The sequence below is a fragment of the Myotis yumanensis genome, unplaced genomic scaffold (assembly GCF_028538775.1).
Source record: "Myotis yumanensis isolate MYYU_CA2020_CCGP unplaced genomic scaffold, mMyoYum1.0.hap1 SCAF_17, whole genome shotgun sequence".
NCBI lineage: Eukaryota > Metazoa > Chordata > Mammalia > Chiroptera > Vespertilionidae > Myotis > Myotis yumanensis.
In genome coordinates, this window is record NW_027223768.1 from 40,579,438 (window position 1) to 40,586,096 (window position 6,659).

The following is a 6,659-nucleotide window of genomic DNA, read 5'->3' on the forward strand; positions in this document are numbered from 1 at the left end:
AGTGTATCCAGATAACAATTTTCTATAGCAGTATAGTAGTACTCAGTTATATTGAACGTAGGTTATGACTCAAACATTTTAAAATATGATGGTCCAGGACTAGTGGAAGCGATTGCATGCTTTTCCTGTTTAATGTCCATCCATTTATTTCCGTTACCACAGTGATGAATGTATCTAAAGTAGCTAAGCCAGCAGTCAGACATGCAAGGCCGACAGTGCCCTCTGTGTCCTAGAGCCCATCTCACTCCTAATCCTTGTCCTCAGAGGCTTGACAGTCCCCTCTCGCTGGGTCAGGATCGCTCTCTGGGCCCTGCCCACTCCCCCCCCCCCCCCCCCGCCCTGCAGCCAGTACTGGTGGGGGGTGCACGGCCCAAAGAGAACCTCCACGGCCAGCCTTGGAGAAAGAGGGCCAGCAGGCGTGACAGACTCATCCGTTTACTCATTGTGACCCACTTGGATGGTTGGCAGGGTATCGTCATGTACCGGGAACAGGTTTGAGGACAGAGCTTTGTGTCATCTGAAAGCTGGAGGAACTTCTACTCAGAGGCAAATAAACAGGCATAGAAGCTCAGGTACCCACTCTGCACAGTCCTATTAGAAACCTTAGCATTATGCCTGTCAGCACAAACACCATATAGATGCTTAATGAATGAGTTAGAAATAGTTCATCTCTTCCTCTAAACATTGATGAGAATGGCACTTGAATGCCGTCTCAACCAATGGTTTTCCCCGTGTTGCTACGTTTAAAAACTGATGATAACGTGGAGTAGGTTGATGGGAATGGATTGTGTTTATATAGACACACATACACTGAGTGGCCAGATTATTATGACCACCCCATCAGTACTTCATTGACACTTCCAAAAATACTGAATATTGAAAACTTCCTAAGCAAATACTCTCAAGGTTTTATTATTATTACTAGAGGTCCAGTGCACAAGAATTTGTGCACTCGGGAAGGAGGGGGGGGGGTCCCTCAGCCCGGCCTGTGCCCTCTCGCAGTCTGGGACCCCTCAGGGGATGACCACGTGCTGGCTTAGGCCCGCTCCCTGGGGGATTGGGCCTAAGATGGCAATCAGACACCCTCTAGCAGCCCGGCAACCCTCGGGGGATGTCCAGTTGCCAGCGGGGAGCAGGCCTAAACTGCAGTCGGACATCCTTAGCACTGCTGAGGAGGCAGGAGAGGCCACCACCACCACTGCTGTACTGGCAGCCATCAACCTGGCTTGTGGCTGAGCAGAGCTCCCCGCTGTGAGAACGACCTGACCACCAGAGGACAGCTCCTGCATTGAGAGTCTGCCCCCTGGTGGTCAGTGTGTGTCATAGTGACCAGTCATTCCCAGTCTTTCTGCTGTTAGGGTCAGTTTTCATATTACCCTTTTACTATATAGGATAGAGGCCTGGTGCACGGGTGGGGGCCGGCTGGTTTACCCTGAAGGGTGTCCTGGATCAGGGTGGGGGTCCCGCTTGGGTGCCTGGCCAGCCTGGATGAGGGGATGATGGCTGTTTGCAGCTGGTCACACCTCCTTCAGGGTGGTGGTCCCGCTTGGGTGCCTGGCCAGCCTAGATGAGGGGATGATGGCTGTTTGCAGCTGGTCACACCCCCTTCAGGGTGGGCGTCCCCACTGGGGTGCCTGGCCAGCCTGGATGAGGGAATGATGGCTGTTTGCAGCTGGTCACACCCCCTTCAGGGTGGGCGTCCCCACTGGGGTGCCTGGCCAGCCTGGATGAGGGAATGATGGCTGTTTGCAGCTGGTCACACCCCCTTCAGGGTGGGGGTCCCCACTGGGGTGCCTGGCCTGTCTGGGTGAGGGGCTGAGGGCCATTTTCAGGCTGGCGGGTGACTGAAGCTCCCAACTTCTCCTTTTTTTCTTTTTTTTTTATTCTGGGATTTATTTACCTTCTATGGCTGTCACTGGAGCTGAGAGCCGGCTTTAGCTCTGAGGCTCGGCTCCAGCTCTGAGACCTCAGCTGCTGAAAGCAGGTATCTGGGCTTTGTTTGGGTTCTATGATTGTAACACTGTTGCAGTCCTGCTCGCTCCAGCTCTGATGGCTGAAAGCAGATTTCTGGGGTTTGTTTAGCTTCTATAATTGCAACATAGTTGCTTAGAGTGCAGCTCAGAGGCCGGCAGCAGCAGGTGGGGAACCTTGGCTTCCTCCATCACTGGAGCAAGCAAGCCTCCTGTTCGCTTCAGCTGCCTGGCTGCCGGCCACCATCTTGGTTGGCAGTTAATTTGCATATCTCGCTGATTAGCCAATGGGAAGAGTAGCGAAGTTATGGTTAATTACCATGTTTCTCTATTATTAGATAGGACTAGAGGCCCAGTGCACAAAAATTTGTGCACTCGGGTGGGTCCCTCAGCCTGGCCTGTGCCCTCTCGCAATCTGGGGCCCCTTGGGGGCCCCTTCCCCTGGCTGCTGGCACCAGTTTTCCTCCGGCGCCCAGAACCCAGGCCTTCGCTCTTCACCAGGAGGGGCCTGCGCAGTGGGCGAGGGGCTTAGCTCTTTTAAAAATACTTCTGAATGCTTGGTAAATAACCCTGTAGGAATCTACTTTCTGAAACATGTTGGTTGTTGAGGGCTGATTTGGGTAATCAACAAAATGTATGTTAAAATCCTAATCCCCAGAGCCTCAGAATGTACCTGTATATGGAGATAAGATCTTTAAAGAGGGGATTACATTAAATTGAGGCAGTTCCAGTGGGACCCTTAGCCCAGTTCACTGAAGTCCTTATAAGAAGAGGAATGTTGGGGTCTTGTCCCAGCAGGTCCAGGGGTTCCCAAAGGTGTGGACGGAGTCGGCGAAGAAGGAATGACACAGAGACAGCGTTCAGGTAATCATCATAGCCAGGTTCTCTTTTTATTGTCCTGTTACATCTATATTTATACTATTTGATCCGATAAGCATGCCTCTATAAGCTTTTTTTTTGCTGAGGAGAGCATGGGGTCCGTTTATTGGGGGGTCAGTAAAAGGGGGAGCTGGCTAGGGTGGGGTAGGGCAGCAACTTGTCTGGCCCCCGAGAAACCCAACTTGAGTCCAGAGCCTCGACCACTTTGAAGCCAAAGTCTTCCTCCACCTTTATCTGCACGGGGGGCCAGCTCCGAAGTCAGCGGGACTCCCTCCCGGCCCCCTTCCGGTGGCACTCACCGCCTCTTCCGCCTGCTGGGCCCCTTGCCAGGGGCCGGGCTGCTGGCTTCTGTGGGTGCTGACATCCTCCTGGGCGGGGACAGCCCCTCTTTCTCTGGAGGCTCGTTCTCAGCGTTGCCTGGGCTGGGGGAGTCTGTGCCCTGGCTGCCCTCCTCCTCCAGTAAGATGGTGAACTGATAGTCGTCGCCGTAGGAGTCCAGCACCTTCATGAGGAACCTCCGCTCCTGCTGGAGTCTCCGTGTTATCCTCTGTATCTGATAGAGCCTGTTCAGGACCCGCTCGTTCACCTGCTCGATCTCCCTGCAGCGCCAACCCAGTGCCTGGTACTTCCTGTGATTGAGTTCCCGTTGGCGCCGCCGTTGCCGGCCTCGGGCTGCCTCCTCCTCTTCCTCTCGCTCCTGGAGGCTGGAGCTGCCCAGACCCCCAGACACGAACTCCACTTCGGTCTCAAGCTCTCTCTCCAGGATGTGACCACGGAACAGCGGAGGCAGTGCCAGCTCCCAGCGGGAGGTGCTGAGAACTCCTCAAAGCCCACGGCTGCCATGGTCCCCTCTCTCTGCTCCAGCTCCATTTCTCCCTGGCTCCCGGCGCAAAACTTCCAACCTTGCAAGCCTCTAGTTTAAAGTGGCTTGCAAAACAACAGGGCCCATCCGATTTCACAGACAGGCACCCAGGCCTCGGCCGCTAAGCCTCCTGGGAGTTGTAGTTCTCTATTTCCGGCTCGCCTCCCTCGCCCCACCCCCACCCCGAGTCCCAACTAAAAGGTCCTGCTGGCTGGTCTGACCCTGCGGCCAGGCATCTGAGTCACCTCAGGTCTTTATTCCTGTCCCAACACCATGCCCTCTGACCACGGAGACTCTCTTCTTGAGAGGCCCCTGGGTCTCCTTCTGGGTCTCCTCAGCCCAGGCACCGGATCGTGTGCCCCAGCGGCAACGCAGCCCCGGCGCCTGGGTAGCCTTCTGGGTCTCCTGCTGGGGCCTGGCTGCGTCACCACTGGGGTCCAGATGGTGTCCCCAGGCAGCTATGCAGCCCGGCCTCTGGCCCTGCCTCTGGGTGTTCTCCCATCACTGGTGATCAGTGATCTGAGAAGCCAGGCGGGGCAGGGAAGAGGCAGACATCCGCCTCTTCCCTGCCCCACCCAGCTTCTCAGATTACTGGCCCAGGGCCAGCAAAGGCGGCCAGGTTCTCCTATCACAGAAGCCAGCAAAGGCGGCCTGGCTTCTCCGAGCAAAGGCAGCTCGGTTCTCTGGCTCTTGGCTGCCACCTGGGTTTCCGATTGCAGTCAGTGGCACGCGGCTTCTTCCCTCCTTCCCCTTTCGCCTCCCAGCATTGTGCCTACATATGCAAATTAACCGCCATCTTTGTTGGCGGTTAACCGCCATCTTGGCTGGCAGTTAATTTGCATATTGCCCTGATTAGCCAATGGGAAGTGTAGTGAAGTTATGGTTAATTACCATGTTTCTCTATTATTAGATTGGATTATCATATTATTATTTGCATAACTAATTCACTTCATTGTACTGATGGGGTGATCATAATAATCTGGCCACTCAGTGTAGGTAATAAGGTTGAATTAAAAAGGTAATTCATTTTCTTCTGAACTCAGAGCATTGTTAATTTTCCAGTGGAAGAAAGAATACTGGATAATCCGTCGTAAGTGAAGTTGTTGGTTTAATTGCTCTGTGTGACATGAAATATGCATAAAGCAGAATGTCCCCCTCCCACCTGCCTCCGTTGCTGGCTGCATCCCAGTCCTCCCGCTAAGGAGACCAGCCAGGGTCATCTCTATTGATCCTCCTCTAAGGTCCCGAAATCCTGCCACAAAATCGGCTGATCCAGGACAGACTCCCAGTTTCCCGTCTTTACCACTGTTTGAAGTCCGTTTCAGGAACCAGGAGCTACTGTGGCAGCAAGAAAAGTCAGATTCTCTACCTGCCGCTTCATTTTAGCTAATGTTTCACTTCATTACGAGGGTGTTAGAGTTTGTTTGCAAGTTTTCCACCGTGAATATGAGGCGTTTGCTTTACATTTATCCTCTGCTCCCACAAATTTAAACACATTGAGGCCAGGGCCCTCGGCCTTCACGGCGGGCAGCCGCCCAACAGGCGGGGGCTTCTCTCGGAAATGGCGGTTTCCAGGAGACAGACCTGCTTTGCTGCGTGACTGAGCTCCACGGCAATGCCCACGCCAGGATTCCCCACGCCAGCCACGAGGATGCTCTCCCATAACGATGTTACTCCCGGCCGTGGACCTAACAGCCTTGGACTTCTCCATGCCGGTGGTGGAAGAAGAGGGTTTCTGTTACAGGGACTCCTTTCCGCATGACAGCTCATCACAGAGTAGAAACGCGTGTTCTGCGTGATCTGAAAGCGCAAGCCTTTGAGTCCGGGTCAGTGGATTGCCCTGAAACTTAATGTTATATTTCACAGAGCTCCAAAGGCAGCCAACTCCAACACTCCCTGTGGGTTCTAACCGTAGGTTAGGGATCTGCTACAGGAGTAAACAGACCTGTCTCAGACCTGTCCAAAATGAACGCTTGCCAACAGTTTCCCCTTACTCTAACGTCATTACATCGGCCTCGTGGTCTTTACGGAAATGATGACTCAGGACACTGGTGGTGGTTGGTTGTGTTTACCAGCCTCTATGGCAGCGGTTCTCAACCTGTGAGTCGCGACCCCTTTGGCAGTCGAACGACCCTTTCACAGGGGTCACCTAAGACCATCCTGCATATCAGATATTTACATGACGATTCATAACAGTAGCAATATTACAGTTATGAAGTAGCAATGAAAATAATTTTATGGTTGGGTCACAACATGAGGAACTGTATTTAAAGGGCCAGAAGGTTGAGAACCACTGCTCTATGGAGATACTGGCCGGTCTTCAGCAAGTTGACCTCTCTCCCTTCCCAGTGACGGTGCCTCGCTCTGTTCCTGGCTCTGCTGAGGCCTTCGTCACAGCCCCCACTGTCTGCCGTTCTGAGATTGTCCCACTCTGGACATGCTCCTACATCTCCCCCCTGAAGCTCTCCAAATATACATACTTCATGTGTCCCTATGGGCAGTGTCTGAGCAAGGAAGCAAACAACAAAAGCTAAAAAATATACCATCGTTAGTCAATAATCTATAGATTATATCATAATCGGGTCCTGATTTCCAGAATATATTTCATTTTAACATTCAGAAGATCAAGTCCTTTCATTTTACCAATGGCTGTGTCAGTGTGTGGACACAGAGAGGTAGGTATTTGTCTCACTTAACTCAGCTAGTCAGTTGGACCACCACAGTCCAAGTTCAAGTCCCTTTACTTCCGTTAAGGACTCTTCAATTCTCAGTTTGCCGACCACCGCCCTAGAGTTTGTTGTGATGGCTTTTTAGGCGTCATAGGAGGCACTGCAATAGCAAATGGTTGTTGATTGACTCCTATAGCAATTGATGGTAAGGAAGGGTCAACGGAATAGGAGTTAAAGGAGAGGGATTAGCAATGAGAACACCAACTGTTGATTAAATCT

The 6,659-nt window shown here is 52.6% G+C and overlaps 1 pseudogene; it reads right to left on the reverse strand.

The window, feature by feature from the left end:
• Nucleotides 1-2,963: 2,963 nt before the first annotated feature.
• Nucleotides 2,964-3,719, reverse strand: LOC138996199 (TCF3 fusion partner pseudogene; annotated as a pseudogene).
• Between the last annotated feature and the right edge of the window lie 2,940 nt (nucleotides 3,720-6,659).